The 12,917-nt window shown below is 33.0% G+C and overlaps 1 long non-coding RNA gene across 1 annotated transcript; it reads right to left on the bottom strand.

Annotated features, from left to right (window-relative positions):
* Positions 1–3,356: 3,356 nt before the first annotated feature.
* Positions 3,357–6,388, bottom strand: LOC131036124 (uncharacterized). The gene is made up of 2 exons (XR_009104057.2): positions 6,211–6,388; positions 3,357–4,521 (listed from the first exon to the last, which is right to left on the bottom strand). It is a non-coding gene; the product is annotated as an uncharacterized LOC131036124 (long non-coding RNA).
* Positions 6,389–12,917: the final 6,529 nt, after the last annotated feature.

The following is a 12,917-nucleotide window of genomic DNA, read 5'->3' as shown; positions in this document are numbered from 1 at the left end:
TCTCAGGTTCTTTAGTTTCAGTCTTTACAAATGATTCGATTCTATTTTCTTTTAGAATCATTTGAATTCTGAATTTCGATGTAGAGAAGTCATCACCCCCTGCGAGTTTGTCTTCAAATCTGATAGCGCTAGCCATTGATAGGATTGTGATGTTGAATATATACTTGATTTGAATTTTACGTAAAATTCAACAGCCTCAGGTTCGATTTAACTATAGCTCTGATACCATGTAAATGATGTTCAATTTACATTCAATATGCAAATTATATTCTACTTTAATATTTTGTTTTATCTATTACTGATTTATTATATAAATTTGACTGTCTTCTTTTATGTGGCAGGAGAGGAGCATTTATAAATTTCAATGTCCATTCTCACACATTTCATTTGGCATATATAGTGGGTTGGGTACGGTCAAGCGATGCCTTGATTGGCCATGTCATTTGGCATATATAGTGGGTTGGGTACGGTCAAGCGATGCCTTGACCGGCCATGTCTTTTGGACATGGCCAATCAAGACATCACTTGATCGTGCCCCCTCACGATAATGGTGCATGGTGTTTTATTTACCAACCGGTGCATATTCAAACACCCGATAATTATCGGTGGTGCAAGGTTATATTAACATTATCTTTACCACCCTATATAATCAGTGTATGCCAAACGGTGTTATATTAACACTATCTTTAACACCCGTTATAATCGGTGTGAGTTTAATATATTACCTGATATTTAATCGGTGCAAACATAGACTAATCTCAATATTAAACGATAGTCTAACTGATAATCATTAAGTCTTATTTGCAAGAGTTAACTCGATTTGTCAATCGGTGAATACAAATAGATTATCAAATTTGGATACTATGATAATGAATAGTAAATATAAAAGGAATGTTTATCAATTGAATGCTTGAGTTTATTCATTTTAATAATCGATATGATAGATGATTGAATGAGAGACTTCATTTATCTCTCATTCAATCATTTATCTTACAAAATTGACAAGGATGAACTGATTCAAATTTTAAGGAGCAAAAAACAAATGACCAGGACGACCTACCACCATAATCCCGAGAATTTTGCCCAATCTTCCTACAGTGGATTTAGTGTGTCTCCCTGATCCAAAAAAAATCTCGCTTGCCTATTAGAGAGTTACAAGACCAAGGCAACCTACCACCACAGTCCCGACAATTCAACCTGAATTTCCAGCAATAGGTTTTAATCCTCTTCTTCTACTCAAATCTATGTGTGTGGCTCTATTTGATGTTTGTAGCATTGTTGTTTCTAATTCACTTCAATTATCCAAATTTCAAATAAAAGGGGGTGGCAAATAAACAAGCAAATCTAATCGGTATTTCAGTCATTTTGATAAATTGAATTATGGCTAGATTGATTGAATTTACCCCTCATTCAATGTAATGGTTAATTTAGTAAGATTAGTGGTTTTATTATCTTAATTGGTAAAACCCTAATTTTAACCATTACACCACCAAGCTTTAGGTAACATAGGTGAGTAAATTTTTGAAAACCCAAATTGTGAGGATCAATGTCCCAACAAAAGTTAGAACCACAAATATTAAGTCAAGTTCATAGGTGCAAGATTTTGCCTAGACAACAAACTAGTCACATTTGAATCCATTAGATCTCCACCATATCATATGTGATAGTAGAGCAAAAGATTGGATCAGCAGACACGATTTATAGTTGAATATCTTCATATTGCAAATGAAGCTACATTCATAAACTTTCATTGTTAATTTCAAAAATCATGCTTTTTTTAATCTCAACTCTTTAATCAAGGTTAATTCTTGAATTGGTTGCTTTATTTATTAGTTTGGCCTATACATGTGACAAGATTCATTTATTACTTTTCATATAGATGATTGATGAAGCTCCACAAGATGCTCATCACAAACTTTAATCATCGAACAAATGCATCCAATGAAGATCCCAAATTACTAGATCTACAACAATCGACATTTAAAACAATCACTTTTATTTAAGACTTGGGAAAGCTAATTTTATATAACTAATTTATTAAATAAATTTCGCTTGGGTAATGCTTTGATCATAATGATTTAATGTATGAAACTTCATTTGACTTTTACATCCAATATCCCTATTTTTTATTAATTAATTTCTGGTAGTTATTGGTCACAACTAGGTGTTTACCATTCCTTGACCTCCGTTTGATTCACTTGAGTCATATTTTCAACAAGTGTGTGAAGGCCTTATAGGGCTAACTCTCTAAATCCAAACCCACGTGCACCTATAAATGAAAGAAGTTACTAACTCCCCTTTATCAACTCGCCAAAAAATGTTTTGAGTTCTAGACCTCCTAAAGTAATTAAAAAAATGTATGAAAATTATAGATGCATATGGCATCCCTTAAATATGATGAAAGTTCTAGGTATTGACGCGTACTCCCATTCATATACATCAAATTTGCTTGAAATGTGTGAACATGACATTACATATAATGTTTTGAAAGAAAAAATTACTTGGATTTTCTCTAATATTAATTTGTTGAAGTTTTTAGTTAATGATGCTACGATGTGCTTCAATCTTGAGAGGGAAAGAAAGACTTCATGTGGTACCTTACAATTTGATTTTAATATATTGAAAAATATTATATAATTCATTTACCCCTAACATTAAGACCTATGAGCTTTCTCTTTTGTAAAGCACCTTATTACACAGTTTTTTGGGTCCTCAAATTAGAATAGATATCTTAAATGTTCATCTAATCTAAAACATGTCATGAGATATCAATTTCATGGCATGCAACAGGTTAGATAGGCACCTCAAGATTAATATCAGTAGATATATTTAAGATATCTATACCATTTTATGTTAGATTATTTGTGTATAAACTCACTATCATCACCCACAATAAAGCGTAATGAAGGTTTGACATGTATATGATCGCCGAATTTATGTGAAGAGGATTTTGTAATCCATCAACTCCATTACAACCCTCCTTGCTGTCATTGTGGTGATGCCTTAAAGCATAAACTAAGAAACATTCCTAATAAAACTTTTTACGATTATTGAGAATGGTTCTAGATTGTATTTTGTGAAATCATTGAATACCTTGGAAGCAGTAATTCAACAGTTAATTTAATAATTAAGCTGGACTGGAAGGACCATCCACATAGCTCCTCTCAATTGATATAAAACTCAGCATGCTTATTGAAAAGAAAAATTGGCAATGCAGGCAGAAAAAAAAGTACTGGTGAAAGTGTCGCAATATATGTCTATTGTACGTCCTCTGCATCAACTGCATTGTAAAGAACATTTTCCTAATATTCAAGAGTTTACATTATTCAAGATTTTCTTTATGCAACACATTATAATTGGAGAGCCAGTAAATATGACAATATTAATGAGATCTTGGAGTACTTGTGCGATTACCTACTTCTTGTAAGTCAATCTTGCTCCCTACCTAGCTAGGCAGTGAGGATAGAAAAGAGTAAAATTGCTCTCAAAAAGGCAGTTCCAGCATAATCCCAATGTAGGACTAATAACTTACAAGAAAATCAGCACTCGTCTTTAATGCAGACACAGAAAAGATTTATGGAGTGCACTACATGGGGAAAAACAATAGGATGCCAACATTCTCTCATTTAAAAATAAGAGTGAACTAAAGAAACCCAATTCTTTGCTACTAATAGTTATGCACAGACTTTTGTTTGTACTAGTCAACATTGAACTGTATTCTAGTGGATCCAAGTAAACCTCTTTCCTTGGAAACAAACACAATGCTTTCCTCTCAAACCAAGTTGGATCGACACAGAATCTCTTTCCAAAATGTACTTAAGTCCAAAATTTCCCTCAAGCTCTCTTATTCAAATGTATCCAACAGCCATCATTGACATTCAACAGGCAGAAAATTATCCTTCAACTTCTCAAATTCATTGAAAGAGGATTACTTGGGTCCATTATAATATAGTTCATATGCTGACTACTACAAACAAATGTATGTACAACACTGTCCACATTCATCTCAAACTAAAGAACACCAACATTGAATCTGTTTCAAAAATGTGCTGTAGATACAATTTTCCCTGCAAGTTCCTATTTTTCAATGCATCTGTCAGTCACAATTCACTTTAGAGAGAGCAGAGCCTCATCTTGAAAATTCTTGATTTCATTGTGAGAAGGAAAAGATGGTGAGCCTTTAAAAATATTAAACTGTGCTACTGATCCTCTGATTTTCAAGGTCACATCCAACTAATGCCCAAATCACATTCCATTTGCAATTTCACAATGCAATATTTTCAGTCACCACCAGTGTTCAGTCATCTGTACCAAGGTAAAAACCTGGTCAAGCATAGTGAGACATATCGTTCCATGTATCAGTGCTTGGTGCTTGCCTCTTCAATAAGGAGCCAAACCCCCATATTGAATCTAAACTTTTATGAGATATCACATGAACAAATAGCCGTAAAGTTGCAGGATCGCGAGGTGTAGAACAAGGTTCTGCACTCACACTGCACACAACAGTCCTCACAAAAAACTCTACAATGACACCAGCAGCAGAAAAACAGTAAACCAGCAACTGTCAGATAACTTTCATCATACCATCACAATCAAATGAATTCCTTAGTCTCTACCACACTAGAAAAATAAACAATTAAAGAAACTGTTTTTTTGAGACATCTATATATCCTTGGTGATAGAGACAACCCTTAGTTATCATGGCACTATGTACAGAGAAATCGATCTTATTGATAATACCTGCCAAGATCATTAGGTTGTGAAATTCATTTATGTTAAAAAAAAATTAAATTATAGGTGACTCCTTCGTGAAAGTGTATGGATCAAGTTAAACATTGGAAAAAGAAATTGTATGCTGCATACATCCCATTAACCAAAAAGACATTACTTAAATGTCATTACAAATTACAGAGAGAAGAAATGTGGCAGCCTTAAAATGACCGTAAAGGTTTTTTAGAAGGATTATTTAGAGCATTATATATGATGGAAAATGCACCAACTCTAATTAATTTCCAGTTCATATTTAAATTGTGGCACCTATAATCTATTCTCCTCTTACTTCAAATTCTGAATTTCTACATGATTGCAAATGACTGAGAATACCCTGGTCCCTACATATGGAAATCAATACAAGGACTCAATTGGTTATTGCACCAACCTTGAAAGAAAAAAATTGATTTGCAAGTTTCCTAATTTCAAATTTGCAAATATCTCTTTCTATCAATGACCATATTAACCAAACTTTCTAACCCAGTTTATCTGGTTTTCTGCTTCAGTTAACTCAAGCAATTCAACACAGCAATGTATCCCCCTTCCCTTAGTATGGTACATTTTCACAACTGAAAATTGGCATGAAAAGTAGGTAACCCCTCTCCATATTCTCCTTGAAAATGGAATTACATTTACCAATGCTTTGTCAGCTGAATCTTTCCATCCCTAGAAATGTGGCAACTGTGGGGGACTCACTGAACAAGGCAGCTGCTAATTTTTCTTTGCAATTCAAAGGAAAAGGGTAGAAAGAATGAAAAAAATCAATTATTTATTTTAAGACTACACTTCTGCAGGAAGCATGGATAAATATACGCTAAAATGATTTTCCAAACCATAAACCCTAAGATGATGACACATTCCCAACCTGAAACTGTAAAATATCAACAAGTCTCGGATACTCACTAACGTAGTAACTCGTTCCCGTCTCACATGTGTACAGACTATATTGTGAAGTTGGTAGAACGTAACGATTTCCTATGTAACCAATGGAAAGTACCCAAAAAAAATCAGACTCAAAGCCCAAACCCTAAGCCTTAAACCATGAACTATGAAATTGATTTTAATCCTAAACCCTAAATCTAGGCATATAAATTTCAATGCTAAACTCTAAACCCTAATTAGGCCTAAAACACAGACACTAAACCCTTATGATAAGTTTCGATCTTAAATACCAGAGTAGATCCTGTAACAGATTTGAAGATTAAACCCTAAAGTCTAAATCCAGACAGATTATTGGAAAAAAACAAAATAAAGAGATACACCATCATTACAGCTAACTCATACATGAGCCAAAACAAACATCATTAAAAAACAGGCTTAATGCAAAAACATTGTTAGTGGGTTATTAAGGGAGAATAACACGCAACGAATCTTTACAAGCATAATGATAAAACTGTGTAAACGTAAAGTTCTATTTGTGACTTCTTACAGAAAGAGTACCTGAATGCCGATATGCTCCAGCTTAAGCATGTGGGCAGCAAGAAGATTTTCCACTCTCCCAATCTTCTACGATTTTCTACTGTTAGAAGTTGTATTTAGCATAATCCTAAACCCAAAATAATAATAATTGTGGACAGGCTGTTAAAAAATACTAATAACTATACATATATATGTATATGTATCCCAATCTTCTACAATTTTCTACTGTTAGAAGTTGTATTTAGCGTAATCCTAAACCCAAAATAATAATAATTGTAGACAGCTGTTAAAAAATATTAATAACTATACACATATATGTATATGTATATGTATATGTGTATGTACACATATACATATACATATATCAATCTTAAATGTGTTGTTCATAGTTAATAGGATATTTTATAAATATTCAATTATGTGATTTTGATTCCATTTTTATTGACTTATATTTCATGAATCGTGGTTTACAAAAATCCATCGCTCATTCATGAGCATGAAACGTCTAATTAAAACTTATTGTATCTAGGTGATGCTCACAAGAGTGAAGGCATCCAAACTTCTTGGAAGACCACCCATTCTAGTACTAGTTTGACTCAAGTATGTTTCCTTATGTACTTTCCCTCAACGTTAAGTTCACCTAGTTAAGTGCAATTGAGTCCAAGTAGGACTAGGATGGGTGACATCTTGGGAAATATTAATATTTGATCCATGTGAGCATCTAATTAGATCATACATACTCATTTGAGATGGGTTCTTGTAAATTGATACACATGAAATATGGGTTAATAAAAATTGACTCAAAGCTACATAGTTGAATCTTAATAAATCATCATATAATTTGTTGCTAAATGATATTAGTATATACTTTTGTTTGAAGCCAAATTCATTTGAGTAAAGATTTAATTTTTTGTGTGCTCTACATATGTTGAAAATTTTCATTAATAGACTAACAACTACTTAATTCTCACAATATATTGAAAATATTATATTTTAACTAAATTAACAATGCAAAAAAAAATGACTTAAGTTTCATTTGTGTTAAGATTAGGTTTGGATTATTTAAATATTTATTATTTTATGGATTCTTAAGAAATTGCGTGTTCCACTTTATATATTGACCATTATGCCATGTATAATTATTGACAATTACATATATAAATATGTGTAAAAAATATCTCATCATAAATGATGTGTAAGAGCATTTATGACCAAGATAGTGGTTATAAAGCATGTAAGGGCATTATCATAGACAATTATAAAGTGGACAAATATTAACTATCACTATGATGTATGAGAAATATTCATGATATTGCAAGGAGTGTAAGAAACCATTTTTTATGATGTAGAAGAAGTGGGTTGTCCTTTTTTTAAACTTGGGGAGTTGTTGCTTTGCCCTGGGGTTAATTTTGTCTTCTACTTAAGTTGGGTGCTCAAGTTCATGAGAAAGATCTTGAAGCTTCCAAAAAAGATGTTTGTACAATTGGACATATTTCATGAGATGTCATTTATGTGTTGACTACTTGGACCATGATATTGACACTTGGTTTGCAATATCATTTATGATATCTTGTATTGTATGTGTTCATATTTTGAGAACTTGAAAGAGTGGTGAGAATTAGGAGAATAGAGATGTTTTTGTAAGGTTATGCTACAAAATTTCTACTAAAGGAAGAGGATGTTGATCTCAATGGAGAAAAGAACTTAATATAATATTGCAATAGGTTTATTGTTGTTGAATAATACATTGGTTTGGTGCTTTGAAGGGAAAGTTTTTTTTAAGGCTTTTGGTTAGGGTATAGCTATGTCATTTGTTTTCTTGTGGTTGGCTTCCCTTCTCTCTCTCATTATTTCTTTTCTAAGTCTGATTTACATACCCAAATATTGTTGATTTTTTTATAGATCTAATTAATTTGTTAATATCCTCAAAGGTGATGCAGTCATGGATGTAGGATGTAAATAAGGAATATCCAACCACACAATGAAATGAAACATCCCAAATGTATGCAAAGAAAAAATCAATGTAGTGAAACAATGATATGATATTTATTGATTCATAGGCAAGAATGAATTACAATCTATTGCAATGGGTTTCAAACATGTGTCATTTGATTACAAACATATAATTACAAAACTTGAATGATATTACAATACAATTTATATCCTCACTCTATCTCTCGTTCTCTATAATACCTTAATAATTTTTTTGTTGTTTCTAAATGATTGTGAATGGTGTTTATATCAACCTTGAGCCTTGTGAATGGTCTTAGTCAAGTACAAGATGGTGCAAACCCCAATGTCTTAATAAAGTGTGTGATTAGCTAAATGTGTAGATAAAATCTCTTAGATTGAATGTGGCGATGTAAAAATTGATGCAATGATTACCCCAAAGCACTCCTAGGTTCAATGCATCATGTGGTATGTTCCTTTACTATTATAAAATGCAATAAATTATGAACATGGAAAACAAGTGTTGGTTTGTTAAGATCAATGAGGTTTAGAAATAAAGTTATGCCTTTTATTATCAAAATATTTTGAAAGCAAATATAATGTTGAAGGATCATCAATAAACATATATGATAAACCAAAAGGTAAGATATGTATCCATGATAAAAAGTGGTAAGATCTATTGTGGGTGATTGATGACAAGAAACTTACAAGCAAATAAACAAAGTGGTATGTCCTGTTTTTTTTTTAACTTCATGGTTAAATCCCCTAATTCAAAAAAGATGATTTGTTTCCTGTAAGGCATTTAGGGCTGATCTTGTTATGTAACTTGTAATTTTAAAAATTTAGGCCCTAGTGCCCATTTAGGATTAGGCCAACAACTATGAGAGTTATTTTAGTTTGTTTTCCCTCCAAAATGAGGTGTGAGATTTTGGGCACCCAATTCTAGGTTGCAACATATAAAACCTGTAGTCACATAAATCTGTCCACTTAATTAAATGAATACTTAGTGTTTATTTGATTATTTAACCATCAATTAATGAATCAATTAAATTAATATTTAATTAATTCATCTTAACCCTCTTCTCCTATTAATTAAATAAATTATTCAATTTATTTGATTTAATTCACTTAACCAAATTCAGACCATTAATTAAATAAATAAATCATATTTGTTTAATTAAATCTTCTCTCACATTTAAATAAATTAATATTTATTTAAATTCCCCCAAAATCCCGCCTCTCACATTTAAATAAATTAACATTTATTTAAATCACCTTTATCCTCCACCCACTTGTATTTTCCTACAAAAGCAAGTTGCACAACTATTTTAAATAAATTATTATTTATTTAAAATCCTATTTATCCTCACCCACTTGAAACCTTTAATGGTTTCCCTTAAAGTATTCAAACTTGATAGCTTTAAAGTCTTCAAACTTGATGGCTTCCTTCTATAGTCTTCTTAAGACTTTAATGGTTTTCCTTAAAGTCTTCAAGCCTTTAATGGTTTCCCTCAAAGTCTTCAAGCATTTTAATGCTTTATCTTCATTTTTCTCATTTAAATAAATTAATATTTATTTGAATATTTATCCAAATGCAAATTACACCATTTAATTGAAATAAATGATTTTATTTTAATTGAAAATACGAAAATTTCTCCCACTTGCATTTTCCTACAAAATCCACTTGCATGCCTAAACCCCTTCTAGAATTTTCTAATCACTTCTAAATAACCTAACCCCTTCTTTAAACTTTGTCACATTCCTAAGCAAAAGGGAAGTCACTTCTCAAACCCTCAAAGTCTTTGATAACCATTAAAGGCTTTCAACCTTCAACCACTAAATGGCTCAAAGTCTTTGATAACCATTGAAGGCTTTCAACCTTCAACCACTTAATCCCCAAAGTCTCCAATAACCATTAATGGTTACCTCAAACCCTCCCACATGGTTAACACATTTGTTTTGACTCAACCTCTACCCAACCCAAACGTCTCATCAGGCCATTAATGCTTTGACCATGATTATCTCTTAAACATTTGCACAAAGGTTTATCCTTGGATTAACTCTTAATCCAGTGGGTAATCTTAATTTGGACTTGACCCTTAGCCTCTAGATAACCATGAGGTCTTCTCAGGCCTTTAATGCCTCCAACCTCTTCTCTCAACCCAATCCTATTTTGACACTTGTCACCATTTTATTGGTGCCAATGTGCACATGGATCCCCAACTTTCAAACTTGGCCCTTGATTAAACCATTCAATCTTAACCCTTCATTTCCCCATTTTTTCTATAAATAGAACCCTTCTCCTTAAGCAAGAATGAAGCATTAGAGTATTGTTGTTATACTGGCATTAGCATAGAGCTTTTTCATAGCATCACTATCTACACTTGCATAGCATTTGCTTATCATATTCAACTATCTTGAATCTCCATATGGCATCCATGGCTAGTGCTAAAAGTTGAGAGCTACACTCATTTGGGACTTGGAGAGGAGAGGAACAAGGGAGGAGCAACTATGAGCATCTTGATTAGCATTTGGAGGAGTATAGTTTATCTATTCTATGTTTGTATGCTTTCTATTTCATGCTTAATATCTCTCTTGATATGCCTGTTTAGGATAATCTTTTGTTGCTAACACTAACGTTTGTTTCTTGTGCTCTTGTGTGTGTTGTCATCAAATAGATTCAACTATCTTGAATCTCCATATGGCATCCATGGCTAGTGCTAAAAGCTGAGAGCTACACTCATTTGGGACTTGGAGAGGAGACGAACAAGGGAGGAGCAACTATGAGCATCTTGATTAGCATTTGGAGGAGTATAGTTTATCTATTCTATGTTTGTATGCTTTCTATTTCATGCTTAATATCTCTCTTGATATGCCTGTTTAGGATAATCTTTTGTTGCTAACACTAACGTTTGTTTCTTGTGCTCTTGTGTGTGTTGAAATCAAACAGATTTTCTAATCCTTTTTGCAGAGCATCATTTGGTGAACCCGACGTGAATCCAAACACCACAAAGATCAACTTTTTTTTTTTAACCAATAACATGTTTGAATGTTGAAAATGTCACACAGGTTGCACTTTTGACATTGTTTTGGCGCGTTTGACATTGTTTTGGTGCTATTCACCTTGTTTCAGCGCTTTTCCCTTCTCTGTCTTTCCCTTTCTTTTTGTGCGTTTGTGTTAAATAGTGCCTCTGTTCAAACGCAGACTAGCGTTATTGTAACAGAACGTTGTACAAATCACCTTGTAACCAAATAAAAATAAAAATTAGGCTTGTAGAAGCCCACCAAAACATGCGGATTTTTCTAACTAATTGTCTTTTATGCAAGTTCTAATCTTTTTGTGCAGGGGAAGGAGTTAGTTTAAATGCTTTAAAAGTTTCTTTTTTACTTTCTTTCAACAAAAGTTGGTTAAAAAGAATCCATTTTTCCTTCTTGCACAAGTTAAAATAAACCTCACATTTTATTTTAGAGTGCATAAAATGAACCTCAAACTTGTTTTTGGTGCTTAAAAAGAAAATTCATCTTTCTTTATTGCAAAGTAAAAAAAAATAACAAACTTCAAAATTTTGCTTTCATTGCAAGTTAGGGATACATTTTGTTTTGGTGCTTAAAATCAACAAAACAAATTTTCTTTCTTACATCAAACTTAAAAATCACAAGCCACACTTCAATTTTTGGGCAAATAAAAAGAACAATCCACTTGTTTTGATTTTTGCAAAAACAAATTTTACTTCAAGCAAACGTGTTTTTCTTTAAGTTGACCAGGATTTCCGAATTCTAGGTTACAAAACACATTGCATTTGAAGTTAAAAAGAACACCATGGCTGTTGGAGCAACATCTCCAAATAGTTAGATCACATTTGTAATGGTGGATTAAAAAGAACAAGTGTCTTTCGTACTTGGCACACTTGTGCAAAAAGTCAGTCGAGTGGTCCTACCTCTAACACACACACTATCCTCTCCCTTGGCTTTCGTGGTCCTAGGTGCAAGAGAAAAGTGTTAGTAACACTCAAAATTTTATCTTTTTAAGAGAGGCCTGCCAAGGGATCGATACTCTTGGGAACGACCTCGAGCGGTAAATCCTTCGAGCCGCTATAGAAATCAGGTGAGAGAGAAAGTTGTAGCCTTGGGTATAGCTGTTCCTACAGTGTAACTGGCCGAAAGGACAAATGAGCCCCACCACCAGTTACAAGGCTCTTAAGTGAGTCACTGCAGAATGAACTTATGTCCAAAAACATCGAACATGACTAAACACCTTTAAGTAGTAGCCCACCCGTTCTATTGATTGAGGATATTTGCGATATAATTTAGTGCAAGAGCATAGATGGTTTTGCTCCCAAGATACTCACCATACATATTTCCTTGAGTAGAAACATAGCTTTTTGAAAAGTCACTTGTGGCTTGATAAAAGTGGTGACTCCCCCATCATAGGGATCATCTATTTGTTATGCTCATGCAAGACTTAGTATATCACATCCTTACCTGCCAAGGCAGGATTCATAAGGTATGTAGTACCAAAGTCAAAGAAATATCAAGATGTGGGCTAAATTTATCACAACTGGCCATTTGACATTAGGGATAAAAAGTGTTTGAAGTGTGTTCATTTTAGTCAAGACCAAGTGCAAATTGAGCCGACTTCAGGCTTTGGAAATACACCTTAAAATACATCTAAAGGAAGGGTCATATACAAGTCCAAAGATTGGGTTGATCTAGACCCATACTCATTTGTGCCTTTTAGGCAACATTCTTGTGTTTGTGTGCTTGCTTTGTTTTCTTGT

This window comes from Cryptomeria japonica, chromosome 4 (assembly GCF_030272615.1).
Source record: "Cryptomeria japonica chromosome 4, Sugi_1.0, whole genome shotgun sequence".
NCBI classification, from domain to species: domain Eukaryota; kingdom Viridiplantae; phylum Streptophyta; class Pinopsida; order Cupressales; family Cupressaceae; genus Cryptomeria; species Cryptomeria japonica.
Note: the sequence above shows the minus strand (reverse complement) of the source record. Positions and strands in the feature narration are given on the sequence as shown.